The sequence below is a fragment of the Oryx dammah genome, unplaced genomic scaffold, assembly GCF_014754425.2.
Source record: "Oryx dammah isolate SB20612 unplaced genomic scaffold, SCBI_Odam_1.1 HiC_scaffold_18, whole genome shotgun sequence".
In the NCBI taxonomy this organism is placed as follows: Eukaryota; Metazoa; Chordata; class Mammalia; order Artiodactyla; family Bovidae; genus Oryx; species Oryx dammah.
Window position 1 is genome coordinate 47,306,307 of NW_024070202.1, and position 20,849 is coordinate 47,327,155.

The 20,849-nt window shown below is 45.1% G+C and overlaps 1 protein-coding gene across 5 annotated transcripts in view; it reads right to left on the reverse strand.

Annotated features, from left to right (window-relative positions):
- The window catches only part of ATXN7L1 (ataxin 7 like 1), a 256,387-nt gene that overhangs the window by 139,764 nt on the left and 95,774 nt on the right, over positions 1–20,849 (reverse strand). The gene's annotated exons all lie outside the window — the stretch shown is intronic.

Genomic DNA, 20,849 nt, shown 5'->3' on the forward strand with positions numbered 1-20,849 from the left:
TTCAGGGAGTCTGGTATCCCTCTGGTACCTCTACAGGTCCATCCCTGGCCTTTACTGTGTGCCCTCACGGTCTTGAAGGCTCCTTCCCCACAAAAGGGGGATGCAAGGGAGGAGCCCCCTGCCAAGCCTGGGTTTGGAATTCTAGCTCCTGGCCTGCCATCCAAAGTGACATCTGGAACTAGAAGAATGACTCTCTGCAGAGAGCAGGCTTCCTCAGGCCATGAAACTCCCTCTTGTTTCTGAACCCGGTGGGGCTTAATGACTTCACTCAGGCTGACAGGCAGCAGGAAAAGACTTTGCAAAATAACGTGTTCCTTTATGTATCATAGGCACCTCTCCTGTACCCTTTCTGCTCAGCTGCAGCTTCTGCAAAAGGTCACATCGCATTTCAACTTTACAGTTAAGCACATCTGACACTAAGTGTGGATTCCAGAACTGGATGGAGATGCAATGTGGCTTAAACGTTGCAAGGTGCGCCTCTCTACCCCCACCCTGGCTGGCTGTGTCCTGTTACAGCCATGAAGGAGGAGGCAATTCAATTCTTGCTTTTCTCATAATTGTACAAGGGACAGAATGTAGTTTTTGATTAAAAAAAAAATTCAGGCAGCTCTTCTATCTGATCAAATCCTATCAATTTTATATCTCAGTTCTACAGGGCAAGGTCAAACAGTTATAAATATCAATCTTTTGGAAGACTTGGAAAAGTGGTGTATGCATGCTAAGTCGCTTCAGTTGTGTCCGACTCTTTGCGACTCCATAGACTGTAGCCTGCCAGGCTCCTCTGTCCATGGGATTCTCTAGGCAAGCATACTGGAGTAGGTTGCCGTGCCCTCCTCCATGGGATCTTCCCAACCCAAGGATCAAACCCATGTGTCTTCTGTCTCCTCACTGGCAGGAGCACCACCAGAAAAGTAGAATGGCCCTCAAAGCAGTGGTTCTCAAAGTATAGCCCCTTGGGCAACAGCATTAGCATCACCTGTAGGCTTGGTGGAAATTCAAGATCTCGGGCCCCACCCCAGATCCACTGAGTCAAAAAGCTCTGGGGGTAGAGCCCAGGCACCTGTATTTTAACAACCCCCTCTCACCCCGCCCTGAGTGAATAATTCTGATGGCTAAAGGCTGAATATCAATGATTTAAAGGATTAAATATCTCAATCAATCATTCATTCATAAGAGACTGATTCAGTGCCTACTATTTGCCAGATTCTCTGAGCCATGAAATTAAAAGATGCTTACTCCTTGGAAGGAAAGTTATGACCAACCTAGATAGCATGTTGAAAAGCAGAGACATTACTTTGCCAACAAAGGTCCGTCTAGTCAAGGCTATGGTTTTTCCAGTGGTCATGTATGGATGTGAGAGTTGGACTGTGAAGAAAGCTGAGCACCAAAGAATTGATGCTTTTGAACTGTGGTGTTGGAGAAGACTCTTGAGAGTCCCTTGGACTGCAAGGAGCTCCAACCAGTCCATTCTGAAGGAGATCAGCCCTGGGATTTCTTTGGAAGGAATGATGCTAAAGCTGAAACTCCAGTACTTTGGCCACCTCATGCGAAGAGTTGACTCATTGGAAAAGACTCTGATGCTGGGAGGGATAGGGGGCAGGGGGAGAAGGGGACGACAGAGGATGAGATGGCTGGATGGCATCATGGACTCGATGGACGTGAGTCTGAGTGACCTCCGGGAGTTGGTGATGAACAGGGAGGCCTGGCATGCTGCGATTCATGGGGTTGCAAAGAATCAGACAGGACTGAGCGACTGAACTGAACTGAACTAAACTGAGGTAACAAAGAGGAGTTAGAAAGCACTTCTTCCTCAAGGAGTTTGCAGCCCTCGCTTCCCTGGCTTTGTGACATAGCTTGAGAAGAGAGCAGAACTCAAAGACACTGATTCAAGGAATGGAAACCACTCTTTACATGTAAAGAGCCTTTTCAATGGACAGGAAGCACACCAAAATTGTTTTTTTTTTTTCCCCCAGGAATGATCATCTCAAAATAGGAACTTTTCTAAAGTAAGTAAATGTGTGGGTTTAATATATCATGTACAGCTGGCTCAGCCTTTTTTAGCTTAAAAAAAAAAAAAGATTCTGTGATTTCACCATGAATGAAATGCAGAATTACCTTAAAGATTCACTTAGTTTTGTGCCTGTCTTTTAATGAGAAAGCTATTCTGTTCTATCATCTTCCATGAAATCACACTTCCTTCCCTTTTTCTGTAAGTGTAAGTAAGATGCCTTACTCAGCCTTAGAGCTAAGATGTATCTATTGTGCTTCCAACATTTGTTAATTCATTTGTTCCTCCCCAACCTTATCAAGTAGATTCAGCAAACACACAGTCTGTAGATGAAGAACAGAAGCTGGAAGAGGCAGGGAACAGGAACCCAGACCCATCTTTTAACCCCATGAGAATCACAGTGTGCTGTAGTCTAAGCCCCATGGGGTTCTAGAAGACAGCTAGTATGAACCACTGGCTAAAACTCAATTGACTGGTCCAGGGCAGGCCTTGTGCTTATACCAAGGGGCTGACTGTGTTGCTGGTCTGCCAAACAGCTTTGATTTCTTCTGTGGCCACACCCTTCATCCGTGCAGGAGCCAAAGTATCTGAGCCCAGGCTTGGCTGGATTAACTCAAGTTCATCCCTGACCACAGGGAGGATACCTGACCCAATAGTGTTTCACTGAATCCTTGAGCATCACTGAAGCAGCCTGAGACAGGAGCAGATGTGCATCTTCTCAAAGCTGGATCTGCTCCGTGTGGAACAGATTCTCACACAGGCCACTGATGCTGGTGACCAGGAGTTTATGGCCAGCTTCTCAATATCCAGGGTTCTGAAGGAGAAACTAGCCTTCATCTACTGGGTGTCACAGCTCACCTATGAGGCACCCAGAGGCATCAGGAGACCTTTTCTGCCTACTGTATTCTTGGGAATAACCTGGTGACTTTAGTTTCATGCAACTGAGAAAATTTAAAGTCCAAGTGGGCTGTGTAGAAAACTATGTGGGTATCTTTCAAGTCACATACAGAGCACGTATCTCAAGGTGAACCCCAATGCACCCTCCATTCCCACTGGCTTTCTTTAATCAAGGCTTTTTAGAACGTCAAGCCCAACCCTTAGTTCTAATTCAGGGGTGCCTGTTGGCTTCTGCTGAGGCACTGATTTGATTAGTGGCATTCAGTGGAACTACAGACATGAGATGTTGAGCTTACAAATGTGTGATTTATTTCAGGATTCTGAAATGAGGAACGCATCTATCGATGGCACACTGGAGGCTGAGATTCTGAGAAAGCATTTCATGCATATAAATGGCGCATGCAGGGGAAAAACAATGTGCTTATGGTCACAACCCGGAAGCTGGGGACCACCCCACTGTGTTCTTCACCCTCACGGAGTGCTGGCTCTGCAGGAAACCACTGGGATTAGATGATCCTGCGTTTGGACACCCATATGCCACCTCATTTATCTACCTGTGACAGGGACAGTGCTGGAAGAGAATCAAAAGATGACAAATTGCTTCTGGTTTTAAAGGAGCTGTTCAGGCTGGGTGTACGCCCAGGGGGAACCAGGTTTCATGCCAGCAGCCATCACTTCAACCCGTTATGAGGCCACATCTTGGCAAACACCAACCGGCAGATGATTGCTGTCTCCTTTCACCAGTGGATTTAAAGACACTTGCTCTGAACACCTGAAATCTAGTCATTCTGAAGATGTGTGCGGTACAGAGCAGACCTGCCCACACGCTGCTGGGAGGCAGGATGGCAGACATTAGACAAGAGTTCCAGATGAGAGGGGTTTTTTCCCTCATGTTGAGGCAGACAGATAACAGGGGAATGATTTTGCAGGATTCCAGAGCAGAGATACAGTATCAGCAAATGACTGGGAAAGACTGACGCGTATAAGATAAGGAGATAAAAATTTCTGGGATAGTGGCCACTGGAATTTGCTTTTGTGGATACAGACCCCTCCTACCCCCACCCCTACCAAGCTTCCAACTTCCCTGAGAGCAGGGAAGAGGTGCATTGGGGTTTCAAGATCTGAGCAAAATGAGTCCTCCACCACCCGCTCAGCATATAGCCAGTGGTCCAGCCAAGGTGGGACATCGTTCTGGCTGTGACCTTTCTTCCTCTGTTCTAGCAGATGCTTCCTCTCTGAGAATGACCACATAATTCATGGTTGACATACTCAGTTCTCTGGAGGTGAACATTCTTCAACCCATCTAGTTTGTGTTTCTTCTCTGCCATTCACAAGGCTGGAGAAGTGCCTCGCTATGCTTATGTTTTCAGACCTTAGGTGCCCTGACAGTCCTCCTGACAATCTTTGAGACAGGTACTAATATTACTTGCATTCTGTAGATGGGGAAACTAAGATACGGTGAGACTGAGGCCTCAGAAGGCTACCTAGCTGGTCAGTGGCAGAGCCACAGTCATGCCCGTACAGCTTGGCTGCAGGGTCTGGCTGTTTCTAACCCCTCCCTGCATCTCCAACACAACCAGCCTTCAAATACAGCAGCTGAACCCCACATGGGGACTGGTTAGATAAGGCCTCTGGAGTTCAGTGTGTGCCAGAAGCAGGAGCACAGAGCCTGCAATGTGAAAAGATAGAGGCTCATCTCCAACCCCCTGACTGCTTTCAAAATCCAGGCCAGACGTCCAAACATCTATTTTGTGTTTGTTTGTTTTGAACATTCCACCACACTGCCCCAGATGCTTCATGCTTCTCTATGTTCTCCTTCTTTAGGCAAGCCTCTGCCTCATTCCCGCACCCCTCCTGCCTCTGGCAATCCTCCTACCAGTGACTGATACCCTCTGTCTCACCCCATTATACATTTCAGCTAAAAACTCCTATTTTCTACATGGCAGTGAGGTGTATTTATAGCATGAGTCACATGCCAAGATGTTCTCAAGATTATCATCTTGAATAATAATCCTGGTGCATAGTCACCATGCCCATTTCACAGATGGGCAAGGAGAGGTGGGAGGTCACAGCAAGGTTGCCAAGGAGTCTTAAACTGCCAGGTCTCTTAAGCCACTTACGTATCATCCTCTCTCCAGACTGCTTCCTCTCATCTTCCTGTTTAACAAACTTATCGAAGGTGAGGAGATGAGAGAGGCCCTCAGGATCAAGTTGTACTGTATCTGTGTCTGCACTCTGGTTCCCAGAATACTAACAAGCAATTCTGAGGTGCAGTGGCAGGAACATCAATGCTCAGATTTTTGCCAAAACCCATTCTCATTAGTAGGTTTACATGCATGAAACATGTATGTGGAGTTTTTGTTTTGTACAATTCTCTCATCACCCGTTATAACTGATCAGTGGATATGCTGAGTGGATTTATTCGCATGCAGATCACAACTAACTAACTGCCTTCAATGTCTGCTGAAATGACCGTGACTTTGTTCTGAAGGAATCTTCAGGCCAAGAAATGAAAAGGCATATCATAACCTATAGGCAGGCTGAATAACATTTCTTCAGAGTCAACACTGTTAAGATTGTTTTTCAAATAGTTATTAGAGAAAGCTCAGATCTCAAGTGAAAGAGATATAAGACAGTCAGAAGATGTGTTCATTGCCTGGAGCTGGGAATTAGAAATACAAAGACTGTCAGTTCATAAAAGGTGGATTTGTCTCCAATTGGGGACATACTATTTGGTGGCCTCTGTGTATTTTTCTCACCAGGGTCACTGTTCCTGGCAATTGCACTGAGGTGAGATATGTGATGTTAGGAAAGTTGCTAAACTTTGAGCTTCCAAACCTGGGAAGCCAGCCTCCACCAGTCCACCTTCCTGAGCTGTTACTCAAATCAAAATGAACACAGTAGGAGAGGGTGCTTCGTAAATGGCAAGATGCTGTAGCTGTTTCTAAAGATACATGATCACCCTCAAAAGGCGGTAGTGAGAACAGAAGCCTCTCATCTCTGTTTTCAAAGGAATCACCTTCTAGAGATACTGCTGAGAAGTGGCATTTGGGAATGTGACTGCGGAAGACAGCCTCCGTCAGAGGATTCAGAAGCAGGCAAGAGCGCACCATTTCCCTCGTCCACCATCTCTGCTCACGTTCGCCCTTGAGTCCTTATCTCACCGTCCAGTGCAATACTTGGAGTACTTATAAGGACCCAATGGAGACTCACACACATGAGACACACCAAAGGATACCAATCTAAAGATTCCAGTTCCTCCAATGCCGAAAGTTTGTCCACAGGAAAGAAACTGGGGAGATTTCTGGAAGCCCAAGTCTAGGGTACCCAGCTGACTTGGACTTGACCTGCTGGGTCAAGCTGGTCAGTGGACCTGAGCATCGTATTTGAAAATACATTTTGCCTCCTCCCAGCTGGCAGGGAACACAGCATCAGAACTAAGGGAGGTCTGGAGGAAGGCATATGTGTCTCTGTGTTCCTAAAGAGTTTATCACTAGAGATTTATAACCTGGGCATTCCCCTGTCTCCTTTTGCTCCTATTAGTTTCAATTTCCCTAGCTGACACCATCAGGAATCCAACAGAATCACACCCCTTCTATTTTCCCTGCGTCAGATTATCGCCTCTAAGATATCTCCCTGATCCCTGATGGTGGCTTCCTGCCACTAGCTAAATCTTCTACCTAACAGCTCGAGGCATTCAGTGCAAAACTGCAGCCTTCAGCAGGACTGGGGCCTGGACCTGCTGGGCGCGCCCTGTGTGATGTTCACCAGGAACACACGTGTGCCGCGGAACTGCGGTCCGACTCAAGCACTGACCAGTGCACACAGCAGGGAAATGGCATTTGGGGCCCCTGAGGAGACGTGATCGGTGGGGATTTCCCCTTTAAAAACTTATAGCAAAAGCCTGCCTGAGACCATTCAATATTCATAAGTGGAAAGCAGAGATGGCGTTTCTGTTCCGCCAAGAGCAATAGCTATTTATCACAGCAAATGACTGAAATAGTTGTACGTACAATGCTTTACTCAGTGCTGTAAATTACGGTATACAGAAGATTAAACTTAAGCCTAATGCTACCCTTGAGCTTCAACAGCTGACTCCTATAAATGGATACCCGTTAAAAAGAGAGAATCTTTTTCCTGGTTACTGTTTAAAAGTGTATCTCTATTAAAAGCTTGTCTTAGACATAAATTACCAGGAAGCCTGCCCCTGGCCCCAGGCAGGCTCTTCCTCAGGGCACTGACTCACAGAATCACACCTACATGACACAAGGACAAGCCTGAGAGCATGTGCTGTGCTGACCTCCAGAGGGATGGAGTTAAGAGGGACTTTACACGGGCCTGAAAGAACTCTGGGCCAGGGCAGGGGGAGGCAGGGCTCTGCAGGGCCTTAAGGTGATCTTTATGATTAAAACGATCCTGAATCCTACCACTTCAGAGAAAATGCTTCTGAAATCTGCTGTTCTGTGAAGTATCATGGAACACAGGCCTGGAGCTGAAGCCCCCTCTTACTAACTGCATTTCATTCTCCAAGTTCTCACTCCTCAAAGTGTGGTCCGTGGACCAAAGCATCGGCATCACCGGGGAGCATGTTAGACACCCCAATTCCAATCTGCAGGAAACCCCCAGTGAGCTCACATGCACATTACACTTGGGGCATCAAGGGATAAGCAAGCAGGTGTTAACAGGGAGGAACCCCTAGATTTTCACACTGGAAATCATTACACGTGACAAACGGGATTTATGGGAACAGGTACTAACACTGGGCTGTAGGATTCTGCGCTCTCTTTGGTCTAATCCTACTTCAGAACATTTTCAGGAACTTGAGAGATTTTTATGAGATGGGAATGAACGTATCACTCTGAACTAGACAGATGACCCAAAACACCCCAGGGTATAAAACAGAGTGAATTAGCAAAAATTCATGCTTTATTAATCAGTCAGGATGCCTCTAATCCTCTTGTGAGTCAGGAGGCTGAGAACACATGGCAGTGTTTTGAGCCAGGATTTCAATTCTTTGGAGTAATTACCAGTTGACTTTAAGTATGTAAAAATCTGTGTTGTTTGAGAAGACAAAGATCCTGAACAACTGTATGAGAAAAAAGTTATCATTTGGTATGCATGTTAAATACTCAATGGTAGTCACTAAATAAATTTAAATAGACTAAGAGATAAAATAAAATCTATTGTGACCAAGCTAGCAGAGGGGGAAAATGTTGAGTGTTAAGAAAACTTCTCTAATCTAATGGAAGGCAAGAAAGGAGAACAAAAGCAAATAAAATGCAAGGTACACAGAACACAAACTGAAAGACAGCGATAAGTCCAAATATATAAAGTACTCACAATAAATGTAAGTGGATAAAACTCATCTATTAAAAGACACTATCAGATTGGATTTTTTAAAAAGCCACCTATATACTGCTTACAAGAGAGACACCTAAAACAAAATGAAAAGTTGAAAATGAAAGACTGGAAAGGCAAATACATATTGACCAAAAGAAAATTAGGTAGCAATGTTAATCAGATAAAAATAGGACCTAAGGCAAAAGCATTAATAGGGATGAATACTCCATCACTAAAATGACTTGAGTCATAAACTTCTATGTATCCTTGGACAGCAAGGAGATCAAACCGGTCAATCCTAAAAGAAATTAACCCTGAATATTCACTGGAAGGACAGATGCTGAAACTGAAGCTCCAATACTTTGGCCACCTGATGCAAAGAGCCGACTCACTGGAAGAGACGCTGATGCTGGGAAAGATTGAGGGCAGGCGAAAGAGGGTGACAGAGAATGAGATGGTTGGATGGCATCACTGACTTGATGGACGTGAGTCTGAGCAAGCTTTAGGAGATAGTGAAAAAGAGGAAAGCCTAGCGTGCTGAAGTCCATGGAGATGCAAAGAGTCACACATGACTTAGAGACTAAACAACAACACCCAATAGCACAGCCTCAAAACTATACAGCAAAAAGTGTTAGAGTTTCAGGAGAGACTGACATATAAGCATCATAAGAGACTTAAAACTCCCTTCTCAGAAAATTTCAGACCAAGCAGACAAAAATGCAGAGGATATACAAGATTTGAATAACAAAATAAACAATGAATATATGGAACCCTGCACATAAAAGTGAGATTATACAAATTTTCCAATCACATATGACATTAACAAAAAAATGCCAGTGTAATCACAGAGGTATCCTAACTTATAAAGCTTACTTTTTAAAATAAGTTTAACATATGTTAAACTTATGTTATGCCTTACCCTGCCTTACCCTTATAAGGATAACATAACCTTCCCTGGTTATCACAAATTAAACTAGAAATCAAAAATAAAAATAGTAAGGCCCCCTGACCAAACTTTACATTTGGAAACTAAAACCACACTCAATTACTACTTGGCAATGGTGTGATTTTTTTCTACATGTGGCCTAGTTGATCTGGGACCAGGTTAATTTATATGAGATTTGTCAGGGGTATCACCAGAAACAGGAAACTCCCCAAGCCATTATAGCTTCATTATTTTGTACTTTGAACTAAATTCTAAACCAAAGGGAAGGTAATGTACCTGACTCCAGGAAGAAAAGAAGGGATGTGCCTGGGTTAATTATGACCTAGTCATACAGCCCCAGAAGCTGCTGTTGGCTCGTTCCCCAGACTGTGCCCTGTTCCACCACACTATGCCCATCTTCTGGGGCTAGCCCAGTTAGCTACTACTGGCTGGAGGGCTCCAGTCACCTGGGCAATTAAGAGGGTCCTGGAACTGAGTAAATTCCTAGTTAACAGTGGATAGGGGGCCTTCTGTCTGCCAGGAACTTCTGAGAAATGATCGGGGAATGCCGCATAGGAGACACACACTAAACAGATAGGTCTATGTGCCCCTGGGATAGAAAGTGGTCCCCCTGAGAAGTCCACTGAAACCAACCGCAAAACAACCACTTCCTCTGGACTGTGTGGCCAGTTCAACCCACTGCCAGCACTGGCTGAATGATGAAAGAAATATTAGAAAGAAAAACACCAAACAACCTAAAAAGAACAGACTGTGGGATGGGGTGATACTGGTCAAGTCACACTGACCACAGGTCTGCAAGTTCTGTGGGCCGGTGGGGGTCGGGGAGTTGGAACAATAAGAAAATAAAAGAGAGGACCACGGCTCTTCTGCCTGTGTTAGGGGCACCTGTGGTGATCAAAATAGCTCAGTGGTTTCCTGGCTCACAAATATGACCAGTCAGAGTGGGGGCATCTCTCAGGGGAACTCCCCCTCCTGTCTTGGGCCTCCTCACTGGTCTCCCAGCCCCTCTCAAACATCATCAACACCGCCTCACTTTACAGAGGACCCGAGGCAAAGGCTCGCTGTCAGGGCGGAGGCTCCCCACCCCTAGGGTGAGTGTCACAGTGGTAAGTGTATGACAGAGGAGGCTAAAAAAGTGGCACAAGAATTTTCCAAGCTGCTGTCCAGGTCCTGCCTCTTTTAATGCACCAATAACTTGATTCACAAGCACCTAGACAGAGTGCCACGATCAGACAATGCCTCAGACTTGACAGGTGGGTCCTCGCGTTAGCAGGTCAGTCGGGGCTAGCGTCAAAGCACTCTCACTACTTGGGGATGGCGCAGCAGGGCTCCTGGGCGAGGCAGGCACATTTGAGAGGATGACATTTGGGGTGGGGACAGCCACCCAGTGAGACAAGCATAAAATCACAGCCACCACACGAGGGAAGCCACATTCATCTTAGAAAGAGGCCTCAGGACTTTGAAGAAATAATTTCTGTAAGAGAAAAGTAAACATCTATGATGCTAATAAACAAACAAATAACAGGGTTAGTTAGGAAGCAAACCTTAGACAGAAATCGGTAGTTCCAGTTTTCTAAAATAAAGACTAGAGTTACTTTCTCGGGGGGAAAAAAAAACAAACACAGTTATTCATTCCATGTAAAGTAAGATTCATCACAATGAACTGTTTACTTAATCTTTCATCATTTACTCTCTTCAATTTACATTTTCTCCCGGACGTATTTATTTCCCATGTGCCTTCTATGCAGCATTCCCCAAAGTGCACTTGTTTTCCAGAAGTGCCCAGCCCCGTGAAAGAGCAGTCCTGGGCAGACTCTTCACTACAGTATTTCCTTGATTCCAGGGTGCCATCGGTTGTAAGAGGCCACATCAACTTAATAGCACCTTTTCCAGAAGAGAAGAAAACCTGCCATAGTAAATATACACAAGACATGGGAAGAAGCACTCTGACCTCAGAGACAATAGAGCTTGGAACCTTCTTTAGAGACACCCTCCACCCGGCCCCAGCGTTCCCAAGGCAAGCCTAAACACTCCTATATGTGACGCTTTGGGTGGGACCTCACAGTGACCCCAGGCAAAGCACTCAGAATCAGCTCCTTGAGCGAATACTCCTGATGCGCTTCCAAAAGGAAAACTGATGGTGGAGTGGCAGCTTGGATGGGAACTGGGTTCTAGCATCAGGGAGAGAGGTGAAAAGGAAGGAGAGTCAAAACCACCTTTGAAAACCCTTCCACTCATAAAGTACAGTAGACACAGTTTCGGGATGGGAGACTTTCCACAGCCAATTTCTCCTCCAGGATTGGAAACGATGTTTGCTTTTCTGCTTGGGGCATGGATGGAGTGGGCTTGTATCTGGGACCACATTACTAACAAAAACGTTCATTATTGTTATTATTATTGTCACTCAGTACATGTCAGTGAATTCAGATAAATTAAGAGTGTGGGACTCCAAAGCAAAAGGGATGCATTTTTGTTTTTACTGCAAGACCTCTGAGTGCTTTGACGGGCTAATAGGTACTGAGAACCTCCAGAGAGGAATCTGGCACACAGTCTTTCCCAGGCGTGTGTGTGCGCCCAAGCCCCAGCTCTCAGTGAATGGATGGACTACTCCAGGGAGGAAACACTGCTGCTCTGCTCACTACCCCAGACGGGGGCAATTCCAAAATGACCTTTGGAATCAGCGCCGGCAACATTCTTTACTTGGATTTAAATAAAGCGATGGCTGTTCCCCTAATTTCCCTCGGTTGATACAGCTCTGAGGAATGGAATGGAGCAGCCCATATAACAGCGAGGACAAGCCAGAGATGAGTCAGAAGCCCGGGGTCATGTTACAGTGACAGCCTTCCAGAACTCAGCTGTGGTCAGGGATCAAAGCAGCAGCCTCTCCAGTGCAAAGTGAGGCAGGACGGTTCCCCTGCATCAGCTGCATCTGAACAGAGACAGTACTTCTCTTTCAAGGAGCAACATCTTCTAAACGAGTGTGTTCGCTTACCTGTGGAATTTGGCTTATTCCCAACTTGGAAGTAAGTTTTCCTTCCAGACTTGCTTTTTCCCTCCTTCCTTCCAAAATGCATTTTTCAAAAAGTGTTTTGAGCACCAACTGTAGATCCAGCATTCATCGTGTTAACTTTGGGAACACAATGGTGAGCACTACCTCAAAACTCCTAGTCTGTGCGTGCAGTGGGGGTGGATAAGTAAACAGGCATTTGCAGTAGCTGTCATATATGCTAATACTGCTGAAGTGGGGAGTGCCAAGAGCACTTGAGTTGGGATTAGAGGAGTCCTTCCTTCTTGCTGTCTGTGCACTAAGTCAGGAAATGTCTCCAGGCTGGGACACAAGGATGCAGAAGACACAGTCTCAGCCCTCAGAAGCTGAGTACCTAGAGCTCACAGGTGACTGTGGCACAGTGACTGGTGGGATGCAAAGGGTACAGGGACCAGCTGACAATTTAGCTGGGTAATAGCTGAACTCAGCAGAAATGTGGCAAAACACTTGGGGTGTCACTAGCTTAAATAGAGGTTTATCAGTGATATAAAAATAAAATCACCTATACCTGGAAAAAAGAAATCCCAAGATATTGAATTGACTGTTGTCGAGGTCAACAGCATCCTTGGTGGAAATCTAGTGACCTTTTCTCTTCTCGTTCAATGACTTGGCATTTGATTGGCTCTACAAACACTTTCTGCTCTTGGCTCCCATGTTGTCATCCTATAGGTTGCTTTTCCTATAGGTCACTGGCCATTCCCCTTCTAACTAACTCTAAATGTTGACCTTCCCTTTTACAATGTAATCCATCAGCAGATGCTGTCAGCTACAGTTCCAAAATAGATCTCACATTTACCCTTCACTATCCACCTGCACAGCTATGCCTCAGTCCCTTCAAGGTTTCCCAGATTCCAAGCAGCCAGAGTGACCTTCTGAAAACAGAAGTCGGACTATGTCTTTCCCTCATGCAGGGTCCTCCCATGTCTTCTCACTACACCCAGAATGAAGCCCAAACTCTGGGCTCTGCCCCACAGGGCTCTGCAATACTGCTCCCACCCACCTCTCTGAAGCCCTCAAAACACCTCACCTGATGTGCTCTTCCTATGGCTTGATCTCATTTTCATCTACGTTATTTAAACTATCAGAACGCAGGCTTCAAGAAGGTCACACTCGAGTCTTGTTCACCACTATTTGTCTGCAGCACTAGAACAATGCCTGGCATATAAGTAGGTGCTCAATAAATATTTTTCAAATAAATAAATGAGTCAAAGCTATGTGACTCTGAAGAAGGTAACCCAAAAGATTCAGCCTTCAAGAAATAGGCTTGAATGAGATATAAGAAGAGGGTTTTTAAATTTCAAGTAAAAATGAATTCAATAATGCTAAAACTATGAAGATCCTCTTAATCTCTAAATTTGAGCTGAATCATTACATCTGCTATTTGTCCTCTTGTAAAATTTACCCGATTCACAGAAACGTGCAAGAAAAGGTAATTCCATTGAATTTAGAGGATATTATCTACTGTTTTGGTGGTAGGGGTGGGGATCTCACCGATCTGCTCATTTGTTGGGGATGAACAAGAAACTACAGGCAGAATTGGTGGTGGTACCCATTCCACCTCTCCCACAAGCTTTCTTCTTTTTACTTTTTGATATTTAAAGGTCTATCCAAATGCCCTGACTCTCAGTACATGGACTGTAATCAGTTTATTCTTCCATTCTGATTTCCCTCAAAATTGTGCCCAAGTTTTTCACCTATACCAACAAGCAGACGATCAGAAGTGTAAGTTAGAAAAATGAGAGATAGGGAACTCAGGTGCCCCCAAGCACCTGCATTTAGGCTCCAGCATCCTATAGGGGACCAAAACAACCTTTCCTTATGCAAGTTCAGTTATGCTATTGCAGGGAGTTTGAGATCCAAAACATGAAATGAGTAAAGTCATCAAGAGTCAGACATAGGCTGGAATCCTAGTTCTGCCACTTGCATCAGCAAGATCTTGAGGAAATTTATTAAATCCTCTGAGTCTCCCTGTCCTTGGGCGTGAGACAGGAATAATGGGACTAGAGCACCTTAGGGTGGCAGTAGGATTAAATTAAAAAAAAATCTTAGCCTATATAAGTGCTCAATAATTGTTATTGGTACTTTTCATCTTCCATTAACAGATAAGAAGAAAAGCTAGGGTTTGGGACCAGGTCAACCTGCTATATTCTAGATACACTTTTAATTCTAATTTGAGCAGCAGCAAGTTCAAAAATATAAACATTTGAAGGGACGAAAAATGTGGTGCTACTTTGTTGTAGATTTTTTTCAGTTGTAATTCTTGATATAAGATATCACCATTTGTGAGTCCATGATTGGTTTTGCTTTGGGATCTTCTTAGAATCAACTGTAGGAATTTCCTTAGTATCTGTCCCCTATGGTTACACTTTACCGGGGAGTATGGAAAGATGAAATAAGAAGAAACAACCACAGACATTGTTTCTGACTGTAAGGAACCCCAAAGATACATCAAGCCAGGAGTTAATTTCAGATCAGGGATACATTCATCAAATTAAGGTTAAAAAAAGAATCTCACTAACAAAATCAAGTTTGCACAGATTCACCTGATCTTGCCAAGTCTTATTAGTTAACACTGCCAGACTTGACAAAGAATATGTTCAATCTGACCAATTTCCCTTAATTACTTTATTTGTCTCTGGTGTAAATAATCTAGTTCATAAAAAACAACTCACAATAACAACAGAAATTTAATCTCAACAAACAAATCCCACTTAACTGACCAAAAACTTCAGTCCTACTCTGTGGCAATCTACACCTTCGGAAAGGAAGTCCTGGCAGGATAATGAGCCAGTGATGATACCCTGGAAGCCCAGGGGCACTGACATTGGGAGTGACTCCCTTTCTCTAGGGCTCAAAAGCACAAATGGTTTGTTTCCTCCTCAACTAGAGGTCACCCGGAGATAGACGAAATAAAGAGAACAATTGCAGGAAGCCCTGAAACCTCACTAATGAGGCTTCCATGTGTGGCTGCTGGGCTCTGCTGCTCTTGGTCCCCACCCAGCAGCAGCATCTGCATGTGCACACAAGGGATGGAGGTGCCAGCTTCCAGGAGCCAGTTGCTGCCACTCATTTATTTTGTGGCTCAGCCCCTCTGCTTTAGCTCACAGTTCATTAAATTCTACTGCATCACCATCAACATGCAAAACAGCTACTGAAGGGCATTCAAAAAATAATCAGAAAAGGGACCAAAAGGCCCTCTCTAAGAAGGGAAAAAACTAATCCTATCTTGTCTTTTGAATGACATCTAGGTTCTTTGGTTCTAATATATATTTAAGTAGCAGTGACATCCAAGGAATATCTGTTTGATGGTTGGGGTATAGGGCCATATGGTTCTCCGCTTGGAGAGTAAGCACCAAAAGTGGCTGAAAAATTCTGAAGGATCTTTGTATACGAATGTGTTATTTCTTTTGCCACTTTTCCCCCATTTTTTTTTTTTTTTGATTTTGAGGTGGGAAGGGCTGCAATTTTATGGACTTCAGCAATCTATCTTGTTTTATGCTTTGAATATGACCATGATGGGGACGTTATCCTGATGACCAGCTCACTGGAGGCTGAACTAGTAAACTTTCCACATGCTACTGTGTGGTTCCAGAGAACGGATCTCAGGGCTTAGTGTGCCCATGCACACACACGTGTCTGAATGGGGAGGAAAACGTGAATTCAGAAAAGCACAGAATACTACACGACAAATGGAGATGTCATAATCCACAGCAGTGGCTTTCACCTGGGGGTCATTTTTGTCCCCTAGTGGACACTGTTTTCACTGTCATGACTGGGGGTGGGGGCAGCCACTGGCACCTAGTGGATAAAAGCTAGAGAAGTTGTTCAATATCCTACAATACAGAGGATGCCCCCATAACAGAATTTTCCAGCCCCAAATGTTAACTGTGCTGCTGTTGAGAAACTATTCTTTATGGTAGTTTATTATGTAAATATATTAGGAGATAAGGACAGAAAAAATCATACTCCTTTCATTTAGGCAAATCATACAACTTCATAAATGCTCAACCCAATTACAAAACCACAGCTAGAATCTACTTATTTTAAACATATGTAACTTCTAAATGTAATAAAACTATTTTTTCATTGTAGGTACCTTGAACCTTCTAGTTTTGAGCTTATATATAGGCTCATGCACACAAATTGGACCCCATACACACACACACACACACACACACACACACACAACATACACAGAGGACTCTTCAGGAGAAACAGCACTCTCTCCACACTGAGGTTGGAACCCACAGTACTGATGCAGAGAAAGTCACCAAGGTCACCCTCACACTGCACAGTAATCATAAATGAATATCCTTTGGACAAGACTTCATTATAAATCTCTGTAGCTTATCACTTGGTTAATGAAAGTGTAACTTTTTCTTTTAAAGCAACCTTTGTTCCACCACTGTGCTAAAAGTACTTTCCACATGTGAGCTCCTTTAATCATCAAAACGATCTTAGGAGAAAAACTACAATCCCATTTTAAGACTAGGAGACCGAAGCACAGAGAGGCAAAGTACAAAGTAACCTGCCCAAGGTCACACAGCTAACAAGTGGTAGAGCTGGAACTTGAACCTAAGAAGACTCACCCCAGAGAGGCAATTCCCAACCACGTGGCTCCCACATCGTGTCAGTGCATCAAGTCACAACTTGGGCTGGACAGCTATGAAGGGTAAGGATGTTGGCTGAGTGGGATCAGTTCACCTAAGGAGAGGCTTTTTCTGTTTCCTTCTTTTCTATCTTAATGCCTAAATAACATCATCAACTCACCTTCTAAGAGACTTTAGAAACAAACCAATCCCTCAAAATCGTAATCTCCTGGGCAGAGGTTTAAGAAGCATCTAAAGGGCTGCTATATAGAGGAAACAGACCTAAGGGGCCCACACAGGAGGAGCGGCACAGCCACCGGCACAGCCCCAGTGGCCTGGAGAGCCCCAGGCCCGGCGGAGGTTCTCCTGAGCAATGGGCACATGCCTGCCTTTTACATCTAGGACACAAGCTTGGGGCACAAAGTCAGGAGTAACAGGAAAGCAGCCAGTCCTGGGAGTCGGGGAGAGGTGGCCAAGGCTGGCTCGACCTGGGCAGGGACCCCAGAGGGACACTGGGAGCTTCATGGTGTTTCCAAAGGAGTGGACACTGGAGCCCAATGTGAATGTAAACCATATTTGTAAAGGTGGATCCTCAGGACTCCTGGCAATGTAATCATCTTTAGGCCAACAAGTCTTGCCTCCAAGAGTGTGGGAAGCCGAAGATGAATCACAGGCTAGAGTCCGCAGGCTGACCTCCACGTGCACATCCCCCGAGACAGGGTGAGAAACGAAGGCAGGAAGCACTTGACTGAATTGGTTTTCCCATTTTTCATAAGAAACATTCAATGTAATAAAAAATAGCCACACTTTACTGACAATAATAGCTACCCTTTCTTTATTTCCTTTATGTGTCAGGAAACTACTTTATCTCTGTTCCTTACAGTAACTCTGCAAGGCAGGAACTATCCCTTCATTTAAGAGGAAAATGAGGCCCAGAAAGGTCATGTAATTAGCCTGAGGTCTCACAGCTAGGAACCCAGGTCTGTTTGACTCCAAAATTTATGATTTTTTCCACAATCGCTTTCACTGTTTCACATTATCATCAACCTCCAAAGTCCTCAGAACCAACTGCCTAAATACACACACACACACACACACACTTCTTCCATTTAACTTAATGAGGCCACTGAAATCTTGAACGCTGCCATGCACCCGTCTCTCGGAGTATGGTGTAATCCTTAAAATCAGGCACCAAATCCCAGGCGCTGAGAATGAGCAAATTTCCAAGAGAACACATAGCCCAGTCCCCTGTTACTTAAAAAGGTGAAGAGTCTGGGGTCTTAGGGCTGGGTAAGGCTGAACTGGGACCTGGCCCCTGGGCTGTGTCCCTTCCACTGCACCTCAACTCTGCTTCCCAGGGCCAGGGCCAGTGATGATGAATTCACTTCTGGGTGCTGGGAATACAGAGCTGAAAAGGTATTATTAATACATCCCTGGTCCCAAAAGGATCCTCGAAGCTGGTGGATGTAGCTGAGACAGCCCATGGGTAACTGAAGTGCAAGGCAGGAGTCGGGGAGGTGTTCTGTGAATATGAAGAGGGACAAGCCATGTCCAGCTGGAGGCCACATGGAGATGCCATGGGGAGAAGAGAAATGAACCCATGTTCTGGCTGTACCGCAGGAAAGCGCCTCTCACCAGTCCTTTCGTACCAAACCCCCTGTGACAGGCAGAGCACTCATTTTATAGACCAGGTGGAGGCCACCAGCCTGCGGTCATGTAGTTGATAGGGGAGTCGTGTGAAATGCTCTGTCTACCTCCAAAGCCCACGCTCTCTCCATTATAACAAACTTCAAATGCTGCTCTGAGGAACCCTGGTGGGCTTAGTAGGCCAGGAAAGTGGCACTTGAGCCCTTACCCCAATTTCAACCCCCGTGGCTCTGCTGGGCATCTGTATTCATACTGGGCTTCTATAGACGAGATTCCATTTGAGAGAAAACTCTGCAGCTAACATGATTGAATCTGAAGCCAGGTATTATGATGTGCTCCCTGGCAGGCAAGTGGGTTCAGGCCTTGGAGTTTGGGCTAGGACAAGAGGGGCCTGGGAGCCACACCGGGAGGAAGTGAGGGACAATGGCTATGCAAGTCAGGGAAACACCCACTTCCCTCACTCAGGAGCTATGCTGCCTGCATTCAAAACCAGGCTCTACACCTGCTTAGTTTTGAGACCCTGGGCAAAGCAATCCTAAGCCTTTGCTTCCTCAAGTTCAAACTGGAAGTCATATTGGTACCTACTTAGTGGGGGCATTGAGAGGATTACATGTTCAAAGATAAGGAACGCATCTGTTACAGTCCCTGGTACCTCGTGCAAAGCCATTCTCATTAACTTGTTGATTACAGCAAGGCTAGTCATAGGAGGTAAAAGAGCAAGAAAAGAAATACTGTGATACCATAGGAGGAATTCTTAGGGCAGCTAAGAAATCCTCCTTGCCCCTTAAGTGTTGCCCTGGTTCTGAGCTCTGCCTTGCGTTCTCCTGCCCTTGATAAATACCGGTGAGAGCCTGTGGGATGCGTACCTGGCAGATGAGGGAGGCTTAAGGGCCTCCGTTTGCTGAGCTGTGGTTGTGTCCTACCACTGCTTGTCAGCTGCTTCAGCAAGAAGCCCAAGAAGACTGGGTTTCAGGTGATGAGATCCGTAACCCCAAACCCCCAAACTAATTTACTGCCATTGCTCAGAGCAGATGGCTACAAAACCCTCGGCTGTGCCCCTAAGCTTGATTTGCTCTTGAACCAAAAGGCCCAGGATAGAGGGAAGCATGTGTCAAGGGAGCCAAGCCCTAGCCCTAGAGGTCTCCTTCACTGGCTATGTGGGGTCTTGCCTTGGGAGGAATTCTGCAGGGCACAGTGGGGGTCCCGGGTCCCATTTGGGTTCTTTCCATCAGAAACCCTGCCAGTGAATTAAGTTCCCAGAGAAGGTTTTGATGACTTATGGGATTTTCCTCATCTCATTCACTGCTGTACCCCAGCACCCAGAACAGCAGCACATCCTAGGAATGAATGAATGATGATCCCTTCCCGCATCTTCATGAGACCATCAGGAGCAGGGCCCACAGAGTTTCCACGGTTGCTCCCTGGTCGGCCAGCTGTGTGGGATCTTCTTGCCACTGCTCTGCTACTGACTCCCCTACTTGTCACCTCAGCTGGCAGCATCAGCACCGCGCCTCTGACAGTCTGCTTGGGAGGTTTGGCCCTTTCTCTCCTCCCGGCGGAAGGGAGGGTCATTTGCTACAGGGCATCTAGCAAGAAGGTCAGCAAGTGCCCAGCACACGACTTGCTCCTTTAATGCTGTATCTGCCAGAAATGAAAACGTTAGAGCGGGAAGCTCCCACGGAAGTCATCACTCGTGGAAGAGACGAGGAAACCAAACCCTGAGACATTTAGCAAGTAGCCCCAAGTCACAGAGGTGGCTGCCAGGAGGGGCAGAAGACCTGGCCTCTCAACGGAGCTGTTTGTATGATACTTGCTAGGAGCCTCTGTGCCCATGCAGGTCAAAACGTTTCAGAAGCCTGGATTCTTCTTTCTACATATTATAAATACGAAACACAACTATAGTACACACACAGATGCAGGTTATATACAGAAACACACTGCTATGTAAATGTCATATACATATATACATATTTGTAACTGATATTATGATATATATAACTATTCAATAGTCCCAAGTACGTTTACTGATGAGATTAGACAAGCTCATCTCCTTTAATTTTATACCTATTTATTACAGAATGGTGATAACTGAAGGGCTAGGGGAAAAGAAGAAATCCTGAGTGTGAGAAAGGAGAAATATGTCATTTGCCAAAGTGTATTCGATATTATAATTGCTTTGACTTTTTTTAGGTACGATGTTTAAGGCACTTTGAAATTTAACACTAAAGAAGGACATTCGGATTTTATGTTCAATAAAAGAGAGGAGACTTTAAACCAAAAGATTGGGAACTACTGTTCTGGAACTCAGAGCACATTACAGCTTTGGAAATTGGCTGGTCCAACAACATCCCGTTTGAAGAGAAGGAAACCTCCACT